The sequence below is a fragment of the Athene noctua genome, chromosome 2 (assembly GCF_965140245.1).
Source record: "Athene noctua chromosome 2, bAthNoc1.hap1.1, whole genome shotgun sequence".
Taxonomy (NCBI): Eukaryota; Metazoa; Chordata; class Aves; order Strigiformes; family Strigidae; genus Athene; species Athene noctua.
Genome location: NC_134038.1, coordinates 97,299,766 through 97,325,042, shown reverse-complemented (window position 1 = coordinate 97,325,042; position 25,277 = coordinate 97,299,766). Strand labels below are relative to the sequence as shown.

Below are 25,277 nucleotides of genomic sequence, written 5' to 3'. Positions count from 1 at the left end.
GAAGACCCAGTGCGAAAATGGAAGCTTAAAAGTCTAGCCCTGTTGAACGCAACAGCAAGATCCCAGCTGGCTTTAATTCACTATAATTTCATCCTTTGTTTTTGCTTATTACATAGGCCATTGTTAATTAACTTCATCTTTCAAATGTCTCTTGACTTTATGAAAAACACTTTGCACCTAATGCTTGTTTTGCTTTCTGGAGGTAAAATGCTAAACTTAGAATCACCATTTAATCATATGTTTCCTATGCATTCCACCTGAGCACTGTTGAGGCAAGCTTTCCTTCTAATTACAAAGATGAGCTGAAGAACCAGTGATTAAAATAAGATCAGCTTTTCCTTAAATACCATTGTACTTCAGGAAAGTGATCAAAGCCAGTAGTTACTTCCAGAGATATGTTAGCTTACAGCAGACAAACTTCTTAAATGAAGAATAGTGAACCCTCTTTTTTCTTGCTTAGATTAAAAAAAAACCCAAAAACCCAAACCCATGAAAACAACAGTTCAGTTTACTGGGCAATCCTTCTATTAAAAAACCTTTGCCTTCCTTTCAGGCTATCAGGGGACTCAGTCCAAATAAAGCTGGAGGATTTGCCAAAAGGCCTCAGGGGAAGATTGTGTTCTGTCTATAATTTTGTTGTCAGAATAATACCAGTTGACTTTTTTTTTTTTTTTTTTTTTAATAGGGAAAAGGAGGGTTTTGTGGCATGATCGGTTCACACTTGTAAAGGACTTTCAGATCCATGGTGAAATAATGTGCATCCTATACACATGCATGTGCATAGGTATGTATAAAATGTTAGGCATAATTCTTTTCATTTCCTCCCAGTTCCTGATTGTTTGAGAAGCGTGATCACAGCATCTAAAACTGAAACTAAACCCAGAATAATTTGTCAGATATGCTGGAAGAATTCCATAAACCCTGATAAGAGTTACTGCTTCGTTTTGGAGAAATGTGAATGAAGCCCAAAGTCCAATTGTTCCTCAGGGCAGCTGGACAAGCTGCTGCCAGGGAAGGAGAAGAGCATACAGCCTTTTCTGTCATGGGCTGTGCACAGATGCTGGAACAGGACCAAAAAAGTTTCCCTCACTTGTGGTAACAAATGGAAATGGACACTCATGAGATATGTTGCTCTTTATCTGGGGGCAGCACTTTTTTATGATCAGTCCCTCAAACCTCCAGTGGAGCTTTGCTATGTGCTGTGGTGAACACATTTGCATGACAACTGCAAGAGAGGGCAGCAAAGTCTGCTTCCAAAGTAAAATGCTGACAGAAAAGCAGTTCATTTAAAATATCTATAAAACTGTGAGGTATTCAGAGCTTCTGATTCACCATGAAAACATTCAGGACATATTTACTCTGTAGGCCACAGAAGCATAGTGTCACAGGTTGTTTTTCTGTGGTAATAACTGATCCTATTGATGACTATTTGGGGCTTTCCTGTGATGGAGTCATTTAAAATCTGAGTGCCCAGCTAATCGTGTTCAGATCTGACACAGACTGTTTTAGCCATCCAAAACAAATGATAGGGTGGGCTTGAACCATTTCTTGTGGCCAGGAGACTCTGAACTGATTTTGACTCAGTACAGGTGTTGAAATCACTACAGGATTATCCCTGGAGGTGGGTAATCCTTTAAAGGTTCAGAGCTTTGGTTTAGATAAAAATCTAAACATTTGGATGTTTATCTGAAACCTTATCGCAGTCATCTAAACTCCTAGAGGCTGAACACCCATCAGTTGCACATCTACAAGTAAAAGAGTAATAGGCCCTCTTGTTTCTACAGATTTAAAGCCTGATCCTGACATCTCTGAATAAACAAAACCTCACATTGATATCAACTCACTTTTGAGTTGGGGTACTGGGAACAGGAAGTTCCCTTGCAGCTAAAGGTGATCACAACATTATCTGATGGGGGGGGAAGAAAAGGTTGGATTGCAAAATATAGTTTTGTTTTTTTTTTTTCCATAAAAGTAATTGATAGCATTTTTTTTCAGTGAAAACCTCTACACTTGAAAATTGCCAAAGGATATTTGATTGAAAATCAAAATATTTCATCCGTTTCTTTTCGCACCCAGAGAAAAGGGATATTGATAATTAAATGCTATGATTTGAAATCTCTACTGGCATTTTAACTTAGGTTTCTTTCCCTAGTTGCTCTTTACACCCTTGGATGCCATATGACTGCTACTGAGGCACTGTGCTGTGGTACCTCACAGGAGATATAAGAAAGATTGGTAGCATGAAACACACACACACTGTGGCTCACAGCACCAAATTATGTCACTGTAGAGATATTTTGCTTTTCTACTATGGTACCTCAGATTTTCCAATTTTTCACCAAACGTTTCGCTGGTTTCTGGCATTTTAATGAACATAACTTTACCAGCTGGTAAAAAGTTAACCTGTGGCTATTAAAATGTGGGTGAGTATAATAGTCAGATGGGGGGGGAGAGAAATTAGTTCTATCCTTCTCTGACATTCCCATAGTAAATGGTCTGGTTACTTGTTCTGCTGTGGGATGTGCCCCAGGCTGTTGGGGTGTACATAGGAAGGAACTGGGCACACCTTGGATACCGAGTGTGCCCAGACCCACTTCACAGTATTATGACCGTTTCTTTCTTCCCAAGGCTTGCTGAAACCAGAAGCACTGGTAGCTGCCAGTTCCCACACCTACAAGGAAAGAAAAGCTGCCGCAAAGGAATAAGTAGAGGAAAAAGAGGGGCAATTCAGCAAGTGAGACAGTAGCTGGAAATATAGTAAGTATGGGTTCAGTTCCTGGCACCACCATAACATCACTCCTTCACCTTAGACCTTTCGTCTTTGTGGTTTTCCTGTAGACTGTAGAGGCTAGCACTCTCTGATCCTAAGGGGTATTTCAAGCATAAACACTAACACCCCCCCCGCCCCCCCCCCCCCCCCCCCCCCCGATTACTCAGTTTAATACAGTAACAGAAGCTACAGGTGCACAGGAGACAGATAGAAAGCTGGACTGCACTACTGCTTGGCAAACATATACTAGCACTTTATCAAGGCCTGGGCCACATGTCTATACTGCTGTTCACAAGCTGAGCCTTTTCCATGTTTCTGTCATATTAATATAATGAAGAATTAACGTTATTTTGCAGCATTTTAGAGGCTGGGAAGAGAATTCAAACACTTTTCCCTTCATTTTCCCACCAACATGCCAGTTACATTCCCAAGTTCACAGGGCAATTCTATCCATTCCTACACCTTGGGGACCTTGTGCATAGCTGCTATACTGCTCTTGTAACAACACTCTTGCCATGGGAATGAAAAAAATGCACTTATTTGTTTTGGCACTATCAGTAGGGCCACAAGATTAATGACCATTAATTTAAAAGATGTTAATAGAGGACTCTGATATGGCAATTTAAATTTGATATCTGGACACAAAGTGCTATTCAGAGTTTCACAGAGTAATTGTTTTCCCCTGTCCGTGGTACAGTTGTCTCTTTTTGGCAGTGAAAAGTACTTGTTTGAAAAGGGATGGAATGATTTACTCCAGATTATTATATTCTGTGGCTCAGGAGAATCATAATTCCACTTTCATGACAGAAAATTATTGTCATTCTCACAGCGTTTTTCAAGCATCATTGTGCTTTTGATAACTTATTCTCTGTTGAGCCTCCCTATTTAAGTAATATGCTTGTTTTCTCTGGTTAACTACCTTTTATATCTACAGCTGCTGTTTCTCATCAATGTTTTGTGCTTCAAATAAAAATGCTAATCTAGCTCATGCAGAAAGACAGTCATTTTTTTCTGGGTAGCTCTGCTGTCACTAAGCTGATTTCAAGTAGGTCAGGAAAACACAGTATTTTATAAAAGACATCTGTTGCTGGGTTATGTCGCTTCTGAGCATTACTCTGAAAATCCTGCCCCCTTGCAGCAGCTACCCAGAAAATGAGGCCTTACTTTCAGAATTGCAGAGGAGGGTTTTGTTGCAGGGAGTGGAGAGGGAAAAAGAATGATGCGAGACAAAACACATCTCGGTGACTCACGAATCAAACGCAAGGTGAGATTTGCCCACCCGCTCCCCAGCGAGCCCTGGTTTCTCCCAGCAGTGCTTGTGTGTGATGCAGCGAGCAGGAGCGTGCACCACCCCTGAGAGGCATGCATTCCTCCACTGCAAGCACAACTCAACTGCGCTCCCTTTCTCCCTTCATTCTCTCACCCGCAGTGCTCTGGGGGAAATTCTTGCAGAATGCTTTCTGTTATTCACTTAATCCTCTCTCATGTTTAAATTCTATTAAACTGGGAATTATGAAAGCTTCCAATGATTTATTAATCAAGAATTGTTTTTTGTGGAGCTGCTCATTACTTGCAGAGAGGATTCTCCAGCCTTGTCAACACCTGGATTTTTTGGCTGAGGTTTCTCAGCACTGTGGTGTCAATGGGTCTTGCTCAGCTTGTGCATCACCACAGAAGTGCTGACTCAGTTCCAGCCAGGTTTCAGACACCCAGATCTATAAAAGACAATTTAATTGCGCGCATCTCAGTGAAGGTGTCACCTGAAGCTTACAGTTAGCCAACAGACAGCAAGGAGCATGTACTTGGTTACGAGTAGAAACTGGTCACTCTAAAAGAACAATTCACTAGTAGAGAAGTATTGTTCCAAAGTTGTGTGCTGAGGCCCGTGGTCAGGATTTGGGTTTATTTATTATTTTTCTTACATTCTTGCAGTGGATGTCTAGAGACTTGACTGTGTGAAAATCCCTGAAAACATATGCTTTCAGAAGCCATCTAGGATACATATTGTTGTGCTCCAATTTGCTACAGCTATTTGCACTTACACCTCACTGTCCATATACAAGCAATAAACATGAATACTGAAGATGCCAAACATTTGCAGTGGTTGCCTTCCACAAACAATGCTGCCTGCTTAGATACTTCCTACAGATTATTTAAAGATGACACATTTCCTAGTTAACTTTAAAAAGTAACGGTAAGTAAATGGCTGGGCTGTAGGTACTTCCCTGATAAGATGCAATGAGAATTGTTAAGCCATGTGTCACGGCAACAAGCATCTTTCTGAGTTACACCCCACCTGATCGAAACCCAAATGACCCAGCTATAAAGCAGAGCATTGGCCATCATTTCACAAGTGGTCAAAGGTTTACTGTGCTAGTAACATTAGTAATAAAGCTGCTTTATCTTTACATTTAAATGGAGCTTGTTTCTATAGTTCATGAGAGAGAAATAAAACATTTTATCTCATGGTGGTAAATGACAGGTAGGTAAAAAACACATTCCCATGTAGGAAACACATCAGATAGAGGACACCGTGGAGGAAACTGGGAGCACAGGAGGCAAGTGGACAGAACAGTGTCAAGGACAGTGACAGGGAGCTGCCAGCTTGTCTATACATATATACACACACAGCCCATTCTAAATACAGACAAGTTTTCTATCTGTGTTTTAAGCAACAGTGCAATTCATATGCATAGGAATCCCAGCTCAGTGGATGCTATGCAAAATATTCCACCACCCCCAAAAAAACCCAGTAGTTTTTTTCTGCTGTGTCAAGACAGGCAAACTGTTCAAAGCAGTTAAGCCAGCAAACACGTCTGCAATGCAGCCCAGCCTAAAGGCAACAACAGGCAAAAGGTTTAATAAGGCTACCCCATCAAGTTTAATTTCAGCCCTTAAAACACTTTGCGTGATTGAACCTTTGGGTGAGACACATGCATTACAGAAGTACATTATTTCTGAAATAGTAAATTCTTTGGTTCAGGAATCCCAAGTTCCTACAGGTCTTTATTTGCAGAAGACTTGTTCAAGGCTCCCTCCACTATTACAACCCCAGAAATGTGTAAGTGCTTGCCTCTTGGGTCCACACTTGACAGAAGTCACAATGGTCAGAGTGCATTTCAGTTGTTTAAAATGCTTTGTTTTTTACTGCTAAAGATATAATCTTGGGTTTTTTTTTTACGGACATGGTATCATACATATATACGTACACCAAACGATAGCAGCCAGTGAGCAAGTCCCAACTCAGAAAGCGTATGCTTTAGCAGTGCCAGCTTTAGCTGACAATAACATACTGTCAAAAAACAGTATCAGCTCTCAGGCTGGATGAAAAAGAAGGATTGAATGAAATCCACTGATATTAATTCAGGCTCTGTGAACATGAATGTGGAACAAAACATTACATGCTGACCTAGGTAACTAGATGGAAAATACAAGGGAAGCGACAAGATAAAGAAGCCATGTATTGCACAGCTCCTGACAGGGACACTTGTGGAGCACAGTCCTTGGTGTGCTGCAAAATATGGCTCTAGCATCTTAAACCTTCATTTTTCTCATCCCAAAGTTACACATATAAACTGGAATACATGAGCAGAGTACTTTTGTTCTAACTCTGCAGACAGCCTGAAACTACCTGAGAGATGCGAGTCTCCTAGTAGGGAGAATCCAGTCTGACCTCCCCAAAAAGACATGTAAGTGGTCAAGTCTATTAATTACTTTGCTGCTGAGAGCATTAGTATAATAGAACCATGCAGCTGCTGCATTTGTTCCAAAGCCTCAAACTTTAGCAGTGCCCTCAGCTATTCCCTGCACTGCTGCTGCAAAAACCTTCACCTCACAGCCAAAGTGCTTTACAAGGCAACTGTTTGGTGCCAACTGCAGAGTTTGAGATGCTGCTTTTTGCCATGTGAGGGGAGAAGACCACCAGCTGATCTTCCTGCCAAGGCAATGAGCAGAAAGGCTACCTGGATTGAAACCAGCCGGTCAGTTGAAAATTTCCCTCCTCCAATTGTGGAGGATCTGATTTGCGGAAAACAGACTCTACAACTCAGAGAGTTATAAAGCTGGTATGTTTACTCCAGCAGCGGGGTGCAGGGGATTTCTCCACAAAGCTTGCACCCCTCAGCACATTTTACCAAGAACTATATAGAGTGTGGATATACATATTAATTGGATTACATAACACAAATATCGATATGCATAAGTAAGGCTGGAGTTAGTTTGAAAGGCTAGTGTCAGCAGTTTATGGTATCACTGCACCTGGGCATTGCCTCCTGGGCATCATCTTCAGGGATCTTTTGGAGGAAAGCTCGTAGTCTTTCTAACCTTGTACTTTTTCTCAGAGCATGTGCAGATTCTCTTAGCCAGTTTCTTGAACAAGAGTGGTTTCAGCCAGTTTACTCATTCTATCTTATCTAAAAGTACCAGTGTATCAATTTCTACCGTTCATATATGGCTATCTATTCATTAAAAGACTAAACTAGTTAGAGCGCATCTGCTTTCCAAGGACAAGAAACATATTTTTGTCGATAGTAATTCTTGGTAAGTTTTCACAGAAAACTGCTTTGTGTTGATGAACACAGTAGTCCTTGGTAAGCTTCCACAGGACAGTCGGGACAAGCAGGATTATTAAGCAATATTCAGAAATGATTATAAATTGCTATAAATAAATAAGTTGCAAAGCAGGTGATCATTTCCTTGTATCAGATCCAAAGTTGGAGAAACCCCTGGGTGAGGCATAGCCAACTGCTTAGGGATACCTTTACCTTCCCTCTGCCAGTGGCCAGGTTACCTCACACAGATGGTGCTACAGCTGCCAACCCACCACCATGAACTGGTTGGCTTAGAGCCACTTTGCCAGTCCAAAAGAGAGGTCTCCTGTAGCTCCTGTCCCTGGGGAGATCCGTCCTGGTGCCTGCACAAGTCCCAGGGGACTCAGGGCTCACTGTGAATTAGAAGGGCAAGTGATTTGATTTGCTTTTGGATCACTTGCCACTGGCTGTGAAAAACAAACTACCATTCAGCTCTTATCTGCCAAGCTCTGTATATGTGAATTTTGCTTCCTGTTATTGCAGCAACGGTAGGGATGGAGAAATGCTCTTGATTTCCTTTTTCAGAAGAGTTTTCTTTTCTAAACAATTGGTATTAAACAGAAGAAAACAACCAAGAAACAGCATGCTCATTTCACAAATTTCCAGTAATGTTAGAGCTCTGTACATTGTTTCTGCTCTTGCTGAGATGAAGTTTGATTATATTAATATTAGCCAGCCATTTAATTTGTTTAACTCAGAGGCACTTTCACTACAGGCTTCCTGGATCTTAAGAGACTGAATCTGCTTGCAATAGCAAGGGTGGGCAAAGAGTGTCTGTAGGGTTTTCATCTGGCTTCTGGGAAAATAGGTGTGTATGATCACAATGTGCCTGTTTATGTGTATTTTCCTATGGGTGTGTATTTACCGGCAGACATGTAGGTGTGTCATTCTCTAGTAGCTCTTGGACCCACTGATCAATCTCAGACAGCCTGATGGAGGGACATAGGTTACAAGGATAACTAAGGTCCTGCAAATGGGACAGTCAAATAGGAAAGACATCTCAGAAAAGGGCTGCTCAAGGAAAAGACTGCAGGGTGAACTCCCTGGAGAATGCACATGACAGAGCAAGAAAAGCTTCATCTGGGTCCCACTGTGAGTGGTCACAAACTCAGGAACTCACAGGCAGATCCCAGTAACCCCAAAAGACTTCCCAGTGTGTTCATGCTCTGCTGTGGCTTGGGAATGGATTGGGATGGAGCTAAATAAACCATTAGTACAATCAACAGTAATACAGTCAGTATCACATGCTTGCTTGCTTGTCCTGATGATCAGGATGTGGATTACACAGGAGAACATAACAGTAATGTCCATATAATATCTGATACATGTCCATATGACATAATGGTCACATAACATAGGTCTGACTGAGGCAGTCATGCTAATTAAAGGGTCCTCAAAACTAATAATTGTGAAGAAGTTCCCAACCTGGTCTTAGATAAATCAGTCTGTGCAATGCACTGGGTGCTCATAGGTTTCTGGGTGGAACACAATGTGCCTGTTTATACATAAAAGCCCTAAGAAACTTGAGGGCATTTTCTTGCCTCATGAGTTTAATTGGGACAGACTAGATAAGAGATAGTAAAGAAAACACCACCTCCTTGCACAGTGGACACTCTTTGGACAGCCCCAATCTTATGTGTGTCCCAAGACCTCAGAGAGGGGAGTACAACCTCCACATCTTTCCTGTGGTATCCTAATTGCAGCTCAACTTCCTGGCACATGCACTATTACATGAGTGGAGGATGGAGAACTGGAGATGAGATATGAACATGACCACTGACATCATGCACAAAATGCCGGATCCAGCCCTCTCTTTCCATAATGGAAGCTGGATCAGGTTGCATGAGCCATTTTCTGCAACTACAGGTCAGTGAGGGACACAGGCTCCAGAGCAAGGCTGCCCAGCAACAGCCCAGTCTTTAAGGCAGTACGAGGAATTATTGGAGAGCTAAGTGACATTGTGATGAAATGGCATAATCATTATCTACTCTACAATAAAACAGCTTTCTCTTCTCATGGAGACCTCATCAGAACTGTAACTTTTTAGTTTAAATCTTATCATAGTGTACAGGCAGCTGGTTTATGTTTTGCAGTGTCCATTTCAAGGAATCATTCTCCTCCATTTGTTTCTTGAAAATTAATATCTTGCATCGTGTCTTACTTTGATGGTTTGTTTTACATTTCAGGAATGCAAAACAATTGCACAATAAATCACTGGAAGAATGTACAACAGGGTTATTTGTCATGGTTATAAATAAATGAACTTTAGCAATAGTTGATAAACAGAAGATTATGGACAATTCAGGCAGGTTCTCAAAAAGATCAGAGCATGACTTTAGCCCTTTAGTAACAAGCTTTATTTTATTGTCCCATAACCCACTGGAAACACTGCAGGAGAGGTGGCCAACTGCTTCTATGAGCTGGCAGCTGGTTGCCAGCAATAGGCTATAAAGGCCTTTTTGTTCTTCTACAGGGTGGCTATGCCACTCATTTCTGCCAGGAGTAGATACTCGGCACCTGTGAAAACTTGACCATCTGTGAAAATTGCGAAGGTTCATCCTAAAGATGCTTAGATTTTAGGAATTTAGCGTTAACTATTAAGATTAAATGAGAATCAAATTTGGTTTTATGCCCACTAGAGTCAAGCATGAAAGCAGCTCATTACATGAGAGATTTTAAACTGCAGATCATAATGTCCTCCAGTTCTCAGCCACACTAAGACCAACAATAGGATAAAGCCTTTTTCCCTTTGGCACTACTGAAATTAAATGCCCTGCTGAACAGAAATAACATTACACATTTGTTCAAAAGTTTCCTGAACCAAGAACTGAGCAAGAAAGTATATCCAGCTTTCAGTTTGCCAAAGCAACTATTAGAGAGGCTCCAGTTTTTATGGACTCTCAAAGAGTCACTGCAGTTCACATATCTTTGTAGAAACTGGGCACTTCTCCGGAAATTTTAGTGTCTCTAAAAACCTAGGCAGACTTAGGTTCTCTGGTAATCATAATCCAATTTACTGCTGTATCCACTGACAGAAGTTTAGTTGAAGCTTGCTTAGACCTGCACCTTTGAAAGTCTAGATTTGGACCAGCTCAGCAAGGAAGGAAAAGAGCAAAAGGATAAGCTGAATTTTTAATAGGAAAGTTTATTCCTTAAAAATATATCTCTGAGAACATGTGCATCTTTCTGAATTTAGGGCCAAGACTCGAGAACACAGCAGATTAATCTGATTTCAAAACCAGAAAAATAATATATACACATGCAATGATGGGAGGAGCAGTAATTCTGACAGATGTGTCAATCTTTCTGTAGCATATTTCTGAAGTCTAATTACCAGCAGTTACAAAGTAGCTACCTCTGATAATAGGATGAAATTAATTCAGACAAGTCTCTATCCTTCAAGGTAAAGTGCAACAGAAAGCAGAGCGAGAGTGGTGGAATGTACTTCGATATGCAGGCCTTTGTGTCGGTGGGTTTGCAGTTACAGCTGGACCTAGCATTGCTCTTCAGACACTGATATCCGAATTGTTGTTATCTGCCAAAAATGCTTGTGTGCAGTACACAGCTCTTATTGTCTATTGTTATTATCTATCTAGACATCTATCTTGGGAATAGCTGAAGTGTCCTTCACTTTTCTGTCAGAGGGTGTGGTGAAATGATAGGGCTGGGCTGGTACCAATGCTCGGCTCACAGACGCCTCAGGAGAGGGGATCCACCCCAGCCCACCTCCCCTCCCTGCTCCCTCCTGCTGGCACTGTTTCCTGGCTGATGGGCCGATAAACCAATTCAAGCCAGTAATCCAGCAGGAAACTAACCCAGGAAGGGGGGAGAAACAACCCACGGCCAGTCTAGAGGGCTGAATAAGTCTGTGCAAACAGACGCGCACCAGAGCTGGGGCAGCGAAGGAGTGAAACGGCATCACTGGGAGGGATGGGGAGACAGTCCCTGCGCTGGCAGTGAGCCACAATGTTGGTCTCACACTGCTGTCTGACCTCACCCTCGGCTTCTAGGAACAGTAACTTAAAAGTACATTAGGGATGACAGCTTCTTCCTCCAGCCTTCAGTAGTACAGTACGTATGGGTGTCAGAGTACTGAAATACAGGGGGTGCACTGTGCTCCAGGAAAGCATCAGGCTCAGAGCAAGAGATTAGGCATAAGATTTCATAACAAATGAGTTGATGAAACTTGCCAGAAGACAGCACTATTATATGCATACAAACAACCAAATCCAGACTCAGCATCAGCTGCTTTCCTCATTCTTTGTTACTGATGTACCAGCACTGACCAGCACCTTGAAGCAAACAGAGCTGATGGGCTATTTAACAGAATCAGGGATACAAGGGTGAAAACTCTATGAAAAGCGCGTCAAAAGTGCTTAAGGTCTGGTAGACAGAAGTCAGTGCCAGAAAGAAAGGATGCTTGTGTTAGAGGATTAATTTTCTGAACATGAGGGACATTCGGAGTCAAATATGCTCCTGAACTTGAGCCATGGTCACTCCTAAAGCCCAGCCAGCAGCACTAGCAGCAAAGCGCTACACCTGCCGCAACACCTCTCTGCTGAGGAGACCCACAAGCCAAAGGCTGTGTGCCTGCTCCCCAGGCCAGCCCTGCACACATGCTGACCCCAGCGGGAACACGCTGCTTCCTGTGGGAGAGATTAGACTGGGCCAAGGTACAGCAGGCACACACAGGTCTTCAGGGAGCTGGCCCAGCTCCAGGCCTGCTGAGCCCCTGGCACCAGGGACTGCAGCGTGGGCAGGGGCCAGCCCCACACAGATCCCCACACAGCCTTGAGCACCCCCAGACGGCCACCAGCTCCCTGGTGAAAGTTGCCAAGGGACACCTCTGCATTTGTCCCAACAGGCAAATATGACAACTATCTGCCTAAAGGGGTTTCTGGTTCCTTGACAACATACCAAACAAGAACTGCTTCCACCCTTCTCAGGGGAGATTTGCAAGGCAAGAGACAGCTTGGTGGGGAGGAGATCACCTTGGTGCTGCTGAAACAACACAGGCAGGTGCAGATCATGCTACTACAGAACACCTGGCAATTGTCAAAACAGCAGAAACTAGTCAATTGGTGTTGATACTTCATTACAGAGCATCTTTTCCTTTATGACTATTAAATCTTTAATCTTTACTAGCACATTTTTTTTTCTCCCTGCACATAAACAGCCTTTGGTTCCATGGAATGGAGTGAGGCTCTTTCACAGTCAGCCACAGCTCAGAAGAGCCACAGAGAGGAGAGTAAGCAGTGAAACATCCTCTTGGCTTTGTTGTTCTCATTTTTACTTGATAGACATGACTTTTCATTACCAGGAGGCTCCAAAAGCCTCTGTGGACAGAAAGGGATGAGCCTGGGAAGCAGGGGGAATTCTCAAGGTGGGGTTCGGGCTACAGATGCTTTCACCCTCCAGACATCATTAGAGATACCTCATGCTGGGTAATCAGAGCCTTCCCCAGGGAAGCGTTGCTCAGTGTAACCCCAGCTTCTTCTTCACCCTCCCCTTCCAGCCAGATTGCACAGGATTGCTGGGCTGCTCTGCATGGAGAGCTGGTAAACCCAAGGTCAGCTTGTCCCCACTTGGGCAAGCATTAGATGTTTTGCTGGGCTGCTTTGCATGGAGTAGGGGCTGAGTCCTGTCAGCATGTATATCCTTACAGCAAAGCCGAGCAGTCAACACAGACATACTTGACAGTCACAGACATATATAGATTCAGTTTTGCACCCTGTGCGTTTCCATGCTCTACTGCACACATTCATCATAAACCCTTGGAAAATACCCATCTTCAGGGCTTGTCTTGGAGCCATGGGTCAACACAAAGTGATGAGAAAACAACCCTGTACCTGCAACACCACTGAGGTGATTCTTCTTCTGAGGTTTGGCCATTGCTCCCAATCACCTCACATGCAGCTTCCTTAACCTGCAGTGCCTCCCCAGATAGCACAGTAATATAGGGCACCTGGGTCTATTCAAGTGCTGCAATTACAGGATATGTGTTCTGTTACTGTATATATTGTTGTAGTGCGTGGATATCAATCGGTTGTTCATACCTTAAGAACATCACTAAAAGCAGAGCTGAAGGCTCACCCATCAGTGAGGCCCTATTTCAGCAACCTCAGAGAGATCCACTCCTGGATCCAGCCAGGAAGTGGTCCCTGCACACAACCATCCATACCCGACACAGTGTCCCCTATTTTCCCACAGTATCCTTGCCCATTTAGAGCTGTTCAAGTCAGGATAATAAAAATTACAAGCAGAAGGCACAGTTTGTCCCAGAAGGCACAGTGAGGGTCTTCTATGGCAGATCTGTATTACCAGACAAGAGCAGAGCAAACATGCCTAGTGAAAACAAGAAGTCAGACCGAACCTCTGGGTGCACACAAGGTGGCTGGTTTGTGTAATGCGGGAAACTCAAGACAGCTTCAAAATGGGACTAAATTATGTTGGTGTCCTACTGCTATGGGTTTCAAAAACACTACAAAAACCCCATACATAACATTCTTACTCATGTACTCTGCCTTTAAATGGCTGGTTGGGCCCTCTGCATCTCTCTGCTGCTGAAGGTGCCAGAAACCAACCGGCTCATCAGTGCAGGCTTCTAGCCTCCTACATTTGTGTATATTCAGTAAACACAGCTATTGGGATCTGACCAAGCCTTTGTGGTTTCTCCACACAGACTGTTGCCTAAAGAGCAAAAGACTTAAAATGTGTGACTAATGATGATGTTTTACTGTGTTTGCATGTGCAGGATTTGAAATGTTTCACTGAGCAGACAGGGATCCTCTTCCCAGTCATGCAAAGCACAAAGTGTGGTAAGGACCTGAAGCATCTCCTGAGCTCTGCTCCAGGAAGGATAACAGCTATGACCCATTGGTGGGGCAGTCTAACAAATATTAGCAAGCAGAGCTCACCTACCTTTAGCCTAGGACAGATGCTTGGATTTGTTCCTGACTGGAAAGCTCAAGAGATGGGTTTATTCACCCTGTTTGTTAGCTACTACATCACTGTATGAAGACCAATCTTCCTTTGCTCTGTCACACTTTCAATGGCATTGTTATCATCTTCTGGTTGCACAACAGTCATCTCAACTATCAGACTTACAAAGCAAATGCTTGTAAAATTGAGACTTAAAATGTATACCCTGTAACCTTACCAGCCAGTAAAATTTGTGAAAGCAAACTTGAAAGAAACATAAGTTGGCTAGAACAGTCTGTTTAAAATCCAAATTCAAATGAGTACTCATAGAAAATATTTCATAGTATACGCCCAGATTTTATGACACAACAACAATAATAATAGTAATACCACCTAACTTTCATCAGTAGATCTCAAAAGCACTTTATAAAGAGATTAAGCATCCTTAGACCATCTACTTTGTGATAGACACTTTTTCAGTATTTAAATTACTGAAACAGATCAAGTGATATTATTAACTAATCACCTGCCAAGCCTTTTACGTCAAGTTGATACCTGGAGCAAAATATTTTGCTTAATTTTGGAACAACTGATGGTTGTTCCTAACCTATGGTTTATCAGGGCAACTGTAAGCATAAACAGTAAACCTAACAGCACAAAGGTTAGTTTGCACAGCCTAATTTCATTTTCACCAGTTGTATACAGCATCTTTTCAGCCATACAGCTGCTGTTGTGCTGAAATCAGTCGAGGTCTAGGGAATGCAGGTGACTTGGGGAAAACAAAACCTTAGTTTTCCAGAGATGACGCAAAACATATCAGAACAGATCAGTCCAGTAATCATAGTATAAATCAACAAAAAGTGAACACCTCAGACCTGGCAGGGTAAGTAGGACTTCAGAGGATCTGCCTGACAGAGAGAAGAGGGAGACTTAGGCCTGCTAATGAGATGAGAAGTTATTTTTCTTCTTCCAAACTGCTGTTAAATTTTGTTATGGTGCAACATCAGGCTCTACTAGGTGGTAGATAGTGCATTAGATATGCACAGTGGGTGGTAGATGTGTATTAAGATATTACAAGAAGCAATAACATTTTCTAAACTTTCTCTTTCTTCTACCTATCACACAATGCAAAAAGCATGAAAAGTAGCCACAGGTTAAAGGTGGGTAGATTTGAAGGGCTCATATTGCAATTGGAGATATTTTGACTGTGTTACAAATAGCCAGTTTGACTGGCTATAATCATCCTATGAAGTTACACAATGCTTGTGGACTTATTTTTCATAGAAACTTGGAGTCAGGTATTATTTTCAAAGCACTAATTGCACTTCAAAACAAAGAATTTAATGTCTTGCCCTCAGTGAGGCACAAAGCTTGAAAACACAACCAAAGGGTGTTTTAAGGGTTGAGAGACTAAGAGACAAAATACTATTTGCGGCGCCTAGTGTTTTCAGTACAGTATGCCTGCTTTTTCTTTATTGTGATTTGGTACCTGAGAGATGAGAGATTTTGGATTTTCTGAGAACTGGGCGAGTCCTCTACTGAGGCTCCAAGAAACAGAGGCAGGCTTGTAGGAAGATGGGTTACTCTGAGATTAATTCAGCTTGTGGGCAGCAGGTAACTCCAACAGCTATTAAACCTAAACAAGGGGAAACTGGTATTCACTAGAAGGAAAAGACCCTGCAAAATAGAGCCTCCAAGTTGCTTGTCTGCCTCAGGCTACAATTGTCATCAAAATGCTATGTGAAGTCAAGTTGATTATTCTTCATTTTGAAATTACTTTAGGTACCCAAAAGTGATACTATAGGTTTCTCTGTCGGTGATAAAGGAAACAGAGCTTGCAATATAGTATAGTGCTCTCCCTTTCCCCCTCTCAAGTCTTTGTCCTATATTGTTCCACAAAAAGAGCAAAAGACCTGACTTTCCCCTTCATGTAGCTCATGCTTTGCCAAAGCTTACAAAACAGCAGTGGTACCATTTTCACATGAGCCCATTGCAATGGAATCAGGTTATACTTTATTTTCTCTCATACCTCAGCCCTAGGTGGGGCCTTTGTGTAGGTGCCAGGACAAGTCAAACAACGATTGTCAGGTAACCTCAGACTGCAATTAAAATGAACACTGAAATAAAGCATATCTGAACAAGAAGTTGTAAAAGTTAGACAGATGGCAGTTACTAGCAAACTAGATTTTAACAAGGGAATCAAAATCTCACCATGATAGGTGGGAAGATAGCGAAATTCTGGAAGACAACTTTAACTGCATGATGAAATATTGGGGGATTTTTTTTTTAAAGTTACAGTTTAGTAAAACAGCTTTGCATTGAAATGTACATTAGATAAAAACATAAGTGATAGAAAAGAAAAAAAAATCCCAAAGTCTATCTAAATATGAGTGAACCAGAGAAAATGGCTAAAGGAAGTAAAAAAGGGTATAGGTTTAAAGCTACATGGTCCCTATATCTCAGGGGTCTCTTGCAGTCCCCAAATCACACAGAACACTCACCTCAGGAAAAAACCTGAATTTTCAGCTTAGCAGGATCCAAGTAACCATATCTGTTCTGTAAAACAACTGACTGTGGTCATCAGCTCCAGCATACATGTGCAGGCCTGTGGCCATGCAGGTGAAACCACAAAGAGAGCCATGCCATATACAAGTCTTCAGCAGTGACTTCCATTAGTGGAGCACCAGGATAATTCCTATCTGTGCAGCTCCCATTCTTGGGTACAGCCCCTCAAGCTTCCATCCACAATACAAGAACAATAATACAACTAGCTCCTTCATTACAGCCTACAACAACTAACACCTCCTGGTTAATAAAAATACATTATCAACCTTTCTGATCCTTCAGAGACCATAACAAGTCTTTCATATATCTTAGTTTCGGCACACAGCCCATCAGAGAGCTGAGGAGCAAGAGTTACTTCTCATGAATTCCACCAAGTCCAGACCCAATTTTCCAGGCAGAGCCATTCCCTACAAACTCTACTAGTTTCGGCACTTATCAGCAACCATACTTATCTGAAGACTTAATGTAATGTGGCATGATGTGAGTCACCTGAGCTGGGTGCTGCTCAAGACCCAAACATGGGTTACATTTGCTATTCTATAATCATTATTTTGCAGCTGGAGTTAAACATGCATCTGGTAATTAACACCCCACTTAATTTATTTTTACCTTGTTCTCTTCTAGAATAGTTTGACTAGATTGCTGGATTCTGTAGTGTATTTCTTTTTTGAATTTTACTGCAGTTATTTGCTTTCTAACCTCTTAGGATGCAGGTCATTTGAAAGTACTTGTGTGCACTTCAAGTGTTTGGTATTTAACCACCAAACCATTTTGATGAGAAACCTGGGACCAACAGCATGTTTTGTGTTTCTCAGGACATCAGCCTAAGTCCTGCCTTTACATTTCTGCATGATCAAAATATCCTTTAGCATTTAGATACTGGCCTCCCCCTCAGCATTTTTCCATGCCCTTTCCTGAAGGAGAGACAGTTTCATTACATGCATTTTTAGAACAGGACTCCTGTCTGATGCATAAAAGTAGAATGATTTGCCTTTGTATCAGGCTGATAGCAGAGAACAAAGAACTGATTTCTTACTGCCAATCCAGCATCCCAGCTAAAAGTACCACCAGTTTCTTCTACCTTAAAATTTTGTACATAATTATAACATTTACTTCACTGGTTCCATTTTTCCAATAAAATCAAGACTGACCATTGATGGCTAGTGTGTGGTACTCACTTAAGATTCGCTGATTTGGTGAGTGCTTCTGCCTGTGGACACAGTTTCAGAAAGATTACACACTCAGTCCAGGCGCCTGTAAACGACTGGCTTTAGTGGAAATTGTTGCTCGGCTGGATTAATCCACTTGGCCAGGGGAAAACGATGTGTTCTAAGAGCTTTGATTCATTTGTGTTGCCACATGATATCTGAAAGAAGAAAAAGCTGAAACCTCAGTGAAGTGCTCCTCTTCAGTGTGCATTGAAGATGCCTTACCTGCAGAGCTGTGTCTGGCTTCACAGCTGGAGCTTCTGTACGTGAAATAAGTTCAGTGGAACAGCTGATGTTGATTGAAGCAGAAATTTTGTCCTCAGATCTGGTCCTATATTAACTTTCTTTTGGCATCACTTTAATGCTTCTATCAATGTTTCCATGTCATCTTTCTCCAAAAAATAGCTAAGGGTGACCTCTAAGAGCAGAAACATCTTGGAAAATATGAGGAGGAAAAGAAGGAAGCTCTATGTAAAAGAAAAATCATCAGAGATTTCACTTTGATCTTACTCTATTGTTTTGGTTTTGCTTCTTTTCTCAAAGTTCAAGTATTTTCTCGCCTGTAGCAATGCTAACAAATGGAACATGTTAACACACCCTCCTGCTTGTTGCTGATTACTATATTCAGATAGGTGTCAGATCAAAAAGCAGATGGAAAAGCAGAGATCTAGTTTACAAACTTTATTTAAGCAGACAAGGTCTTACATTAACTTAGAGACACCTTGTAGACTTTTATCACTGCCGTTAATTATTAAAACATAGACTAATTCTGCATCTGCTACTGGAAGGAACTGATAGGGCCAGTTCTGGAAAGCTTCGAGGCCTGTGCGCTGCTCTCCCAGGTAGCTTGGCTCCTCTGTGCAGTAAAGATGCCCAGCATGTAGCACTTGAGTCAGGCTGGGTTTGCCTTTGCACGCAAGTGTAACCCAGAGAGAAGCAATTTTCGCTGAGTGTGTTTCTTGCCCCCAAAATGTTAATTTGCTCGCATAAGCTTTAAATTGGATCTGTACAAAATCCAAAGAGAATTGCCGCAAGGCAAATGACATAAAGGGGTGTAGGAGTAAATATCATGGCTGGACAGATTCAAGCGCAGCCCATAGTATTTCCCTCTCTGCCCCACTCCTCCCTTCAGGAGGCAGAGTTTACACTCCTCTATGACAAATCACATTCCAAAAAAGTTAATGACTACAAGCATTAAACAAGTTATTAAAAATCATAATGAGTGAGCTGTAGCTTCTTTAAACAAAACCTAGCCCAAGACCCTCTCTGTGCCTTCAGCAAGATGGCTGCCCGGGCACTGCCTCTTGCCAACCCGCCGTGCCTTTGCCGCCCTTCTCCTCAGGCCTTGGGGAACACGGAGCGTTTCTGGGCAAGGAAACCTGCAGCGGCAAGAGCCACTAGAGGGCATTCAAAACACAAGTTTTCCAAATTGTTGGGTGCCTATAGCACCCAATAAAATCAATTAACTGGTGTAATGTGGACGTGGTAAGTCGGAGAACTTACACCTACACTTCTGGATTCATGTTTGTTCAAGACCTAATGCAGGTAATATTTGTCCTGACGCTACCACAAATGCTGTTCGTATGTAATTACAGCCAGAATTACACCACAGGAGGCTCAAATCCTATAGTAACAGGTTACTTTGGAGTATAAAAATTCAGATTTGCATCTCATGTTTGTTTTGCTTTTCACTCTGGGTTCCAGTAGACATCAAAGTAAATGGACCTCACCACTGTTCACATTACTCCTCCATGTATGTGTGCAGACATGTATATCCCATTCTCATAACTCTAAATACAGTCACTCACAGGTCGTCTCCTTTGGTTGACAAGGTATATTTAGCAGGCACCTTTCCTTCTGCTACCTTTACCCTATTATCACTGCTACCTTCTTTCTGCAGTTTGCCTACTCAATTAAAGAGAAGTAGGTTAATTTGGTTTACCTATTTGTTCAGATAAAGGTTTACATAATGTATCATTTTCTTGCTCATGAGCAGCAGCTGGACTGTTGAGCCTAATTCTCCTAAAACACAAGTTTTATATAAACTAGGAGAGTATCTCACCAAATTAACAGATGTGAGGTTTAGTACACTGCCATCTTTAGATGAAAAATGAGGCTAACTAGCAAGAGACTTGTAACACAGTTCTATCATTCGAGGACACAGTACAGTACTTATTGAGGGACACATTAAATAAAGTCCCTTAATTTAGTAGGGTCAGTTGCGACAATCACCAGGACAGCATTTAAAGTCTGAATCAGTGTGTAGAACAACTGTGTTGTTCTGACTTAAAGATACTTTTTAAAAAGAAAAAAATAAGCTGCAGCTTTTGCATAAAGGTCTGGGCATTTCTTCCTGTGGAAGTCCATGCTTAGTCATTGTTTTCTTCCTTCAAGACCATTTTCACCTGTCAGGATGAAAGTGCCCAGCTATGAAATAAACCTCAGTCAAAGCCTGTGATAGGATCTTCTGGGCTGGTTTATTGGACAGTTAGGATGTGGGGCCCCAACTTCTGTGAATCTTCCCTGTGGATAGACTCAGGTTTGAAAAGCTAGGCTGCTTCCACTGATCCTCCCACTATCATATTAATTTCTCAGGACTGATGCACATGGGACCGGATTGGTCATAACAAACATACGTACCCATTTCTAAGAAAAAAAATTGTACCCTGTAACCACTAGTGCCAAAGCAAATCAAAAGGCCCTGTAATAAATGTAGGCATTTTGCTCTCAGTTTTCATTAATGGAAGGGTTTGGAGGATGGAGGTAGAGACTTGTGCAGAGCACCAGGCATTGCTGGCTCTCTGCTTGCCCCAGGGTCCAGTGAGGAGACAACCCAGGCAGAGTCTGGGGATCACTACCATGCCTTGCTCAAGGGACCCCAGGACAGTGGAGCACCAGTGCCCTGAGCTGGGAGAGGGCTGGTACTAGATGCTTTACCCACAGAACTCTATCAGCAAAGACCCTCCCCTGTCATTTATTTCATTAACCTCTGCGCATGACCTCAGTTGCAGGCTTATGTCTGTCACATAATTGAATTTGTTTCCTGTCTGAGGATACGCCCCAAGCTTGCTTCCTACCCCAAGATAGCCCCTCTACCCCTAATTTTTCCCTCCCACCTTGCTCTGAACTTGCCTGAGTAGTTGCAAGCTTTCTTTTCAAAAGCAGCTTCTCTAAGAGAGGGTTAGAGGGTCTGAGGTGTGTGTGTGGGAAGGTACAGTACATATTGTACTTGAGTAAAGGAGGGACCAGAGGATGTAGGGCAACAGAATGCTATAATAGGGCCAAAGGGCAGTGGCTCACTGTGACCAGGCTTGTTAAAGGAATCCCCAGCTGATCCACACCAGAACAGAAGAGAGATCCCTCATCCTTATAGGCAGCACTTACATTTTAAGCCTAGTAGTGGACCACAAGGATTGATTTTTTTCCGATGTTCAGCTTTCTTAATTTTTAAAGGAAAAGTTAAGCAGGGAGGAGAGGTAGAAAACAAGGAAATCTAGATCTGTCAAGTAGCCGTGAGTCTGCCACAAGAAAATGTGGGCCCCTTTTCTCTTACAGCTGCTCTCTTTGGGAAGTCTGCAAGGCTTTGCTTGAGGAATCGACAAACCCTGTGGTTGAACTCGCAGGCTCTGCCACCCAGACCTGTGCAGCTTTCTGTGTAGCATCTGATGAACTCTGCTACCTGTAGCAACCAAACTTCCTAAAATATATATGACTCACAGTAAGTGTATATTTCAATCCCCACTGGCAGATTTAATGGGTCCATTTTACATGATGAGCCCACTGTTTTCTGATGGAACATGCTTGTCAACACCAAACTTTTTTAGTTAAAAACCCCAAGAAATCATTAGCAAAGCCAAGCCAATATTAGAAAAGTGATTTTGTGAGGGTTTCTTCCACATTGCATTTCATGCTCTATTCTCCAAAACTGTATTCTCCAAAGCCAAATCAGGAAGCTACAAGATGGTTGCTCTATGGCTGCAGCTGTTGCTCTCTCTGAATAGCAAAGGACCCAACACAGAAGAAAGGCGGATTTAAAACAAAGACTACACACTTGCTAGAAGTATTAGACATTAACTCTCTTTGGGACAGAGTTGGCAAGAACCCCAAATGCCTGAAGTACTGAGATACATACCTCTGGGTGTTGCAGTTTGGTAGGATATGAGGTGTGTAAGGGAAATCTGGGTGTACATCAGGCCTCATCTGCAATCTGAGCTTGGAATATAACATCCTTGCACCCTCAGGTTCTACATGTATTCCAAAAGGTATGGCTATGAGATCTTCTGTGATCTATGGAAAGATTTGCCTCCTCACCCTGCCCCTGCATATTCTTCTGTCTCATTTATTTCATTCACCTTTTCCAAAGATTTTGCTTGGAGACCAAACAATGGTCTCTGACCTTATCAACACATGAGGCTTATGATTCACCCTCTGAATTCAGCAGGACATCCCATATGCTCTTGGTTAGAGGTGTGAGCAAGTCTCTGTAGCAAAAAGTCTATAGGAAGTACTTGCTTAGAGGAATGCTTTGAACATGAGCATACTGATGTTTCCACATACATCTGATGTACTGACCTTATATGGCTTCAAGTAGTAACCCTTTTTATGGTACCCTGTGTGCGGTTGAGAAATGTGCAGTGCTCAACCCACTGCAGACAACATCTTTTCAATCCTAGGTCAGAACGGTCAGTGGGATCTGCACTGAGATCCCACAGCCCATGCTGCATTTGCTTAAAGAAGTGCTGCAAATACTTGGTGGCTGTGCCTTGTGCCTGTGCCTTCTGCTCACAGTAAGCCGTTATTGCTAGAGTCTTTTAACCATGAAACAGTAATGGCCTGCAGCAGTTTTTTAAGTCAAAACCTGAAGGGAAGAACACGACCATTGTTTGGACAAATAAAATCTATGATCATATTCATAGATATTAAAGCCATAGCAGCATAATCACACTTTTATTGCAGTGGGATTTCAGCCATTCATTTCCCCATTGGTTGCTTTGTTTGCCTGAGATGAATTATTTTTCATGGATGGGACTCCTTCACCTTACAGCTGATGAATTTTCTAGACATTGAATGTCACTGCTCAAATGGCTTAGTGGAAGCTGTTAGGTTATCTGGCCAGACCTCAGACATAAGTTTTCCAGGAACAACAATGTGTTTTGTTTTCCCTTGTACTTCAGGATTGTAACTGATCTTGCATTATAAATTTTCAATTTATTTGGCATATTTAAATTTAATATTTGGGAGGGGAAACTAGGGGAAGAAATTCCATTCCCCTGCTTGCTCTTACTTGTCCCTCAGCATTTCAGATTGTGAACTCTAATGTCCAAGAGGCAACTCACTAAATTCTCCCGCATTATTCTGGCAAATAACAATTCCTTTCCTGTTTCTTCAGTCTAAGTCACCCTGCCAGTCACACCTGGTGGCACATGCAATAAAACCCTATTTGACAATCCTGCCATGAACTTTCAGGTTTCCTGCTCTATAGAGCTGCTGTGGCCCCTAAAACATTTTCCTTGCTGGTGTTCATGCCTTTGTAATGCAATATTTCAAGAGATATTGTCTGGAGGGCAGGTCTGTGGCTGAGAAGTAACTTTTCCCAGTGCACCAGATTCTCTCCAGGAGCAGGGATGCTCCTTCAACTACTCACAGTGCAAGGCACAGGACAGAAGTCTAGAGGTTGGGATTTCTAAGCTATCATATTCTCCTTCTGTGACACAAGCCTGTTTAATTCTGTGCTTTTTCCAATGCATCACAAGCTGCCCCTCAAGATATCACTTTCCACCTGTGCCTTACATCCCCCTCTATAAATGACAATAACATGTCCTTTCTCCCATCTTTCATTTGCCTTGTGCTCACACTATGAGCTCCTTGGAGGATGGACTGTGCTCATGATGAATGGATTCACTGCTCTAAATCATAACCAATAGTAATATGGCACTAGGAAGGAGTGTGGTTAATCCAGTAAGTGAAGCTAGAGCAATTCATTCTGAGAACATTTTTTTGGGGTCATTTCCACTGACTGATGCAAATGGACACTGATGGAATCTGCATTCCTTTCAGGGCAGCCTGAACAGCTCATCCTCTTTTTTTTTTTCTTTCCCCAATCACTTGAAAATGTAATTGTGAGGGTCAAGGATTGCTCAGGGTGATACGGTTTGAGCTTTTTAAAGCTTCTGACTTGATTCAACACAGCAAGATTATACTACAGTGAAAAATTTGGTGTGTGCCCAGTCATGTCATGAACAGCAGGACTACATAGCAAAATGTCTACTCCAGGCTTCCCTTAATATTCCCAGTAAAAATTAACAACTGACAAGTTTTTCCTGTTTTATTTTTGGTTGTGAAGACTAATTTAAAGATAATTGCATTAGTCTTGTGTCAGCTGTTTAGCTTTTACTTTTAAGAGGAAACTGTCAGGGATAAGAATTAAGTAATGTCTTTTAATTGTTTACCATAATTAAGTGAACTTTAGGCAAAGCACATCTTACCACTGTCATCTCTACCTGTTTCTTTCAGTCTGCACTCCTAATTTTTCCCCCCTATCACTTGAAATGGCAAACCAAACATGCTGTCTACTTTAGCAGCAAAAAAGTGTGAAATTTTATTACTCCATCAAAAAGAAGGCTGGATAACTGGGACAAATGAATTCAAACTATGTTCAAAACAAAGAATCACTGTTTTTGCACTGGCAATTTTACTTCCGTTTCTCTTTTAGTTTGTATAACATTTAAGTCTTCAGATGACAGCATTACTGAATCTTGGATTAGTCTGCTTATTACAATAACAGCTTTAGCTGCTTGTGTGAGATAAAATGTTTGTAATCTCAGGGACAAAAATTGTCTGGTCACTGCTGAGTCAAAACTCTCACTGAAGATAATGTTCTTGCTGTGAGAGTCTAAGAATACCAGCAAGATTTGCAGGAGGAGGTAATATTTTTATCGGACTAGCTGATATAGCTGAAAAAGTAAACAAGTGTCTGGGTACAGAAGTCCTTCTTCAAGTCAAAAATAGAAGAAGCTGAAAAGCTAGATACAAATTGGGAACAATTGCTCTAAATTTAACCTGATTATGCTGTCCGCTTAGACTATGAGAAAGAGAAGATATTCCCAGCTGGTACATACAAAGCAGAGAGATGATGGTGCATGAGTCGGTCTCAGACAATATTGATACCGAAGACGCTAACTTTGAAACTGGGCCTCCTTTGAGCAAGGGATAGAGTAGATGACC

At 42.0% G+C, this 25,277-nt stretch overlaps 1 long non-coding RNA gene across 2 annotated transcripts in view; it reads left to right on the top strand.

The window, feature by feature from the left end:
- The first annotated feature begins 695 nt into the window (after window positions 1-695).
- LOC141957733 (uncharacterized) overlaps window positions 696-25,277 on the top strand; it is a 51,828-nt gene continuing 27,246 nt past the window's right edge. For both annotated transcript variants that reach the window (XR_012633162.1, XR_012633161.1), the window contains exons 1-2: window positions 696-784; window positions 2,629-2,757. This is a non-coding gene — a long non-coding RNA (uncharacterized LOC141957733). The remainder of the gene's footprint in view (window positions 785-2,628; window positions 2,758-25,277) is intronic.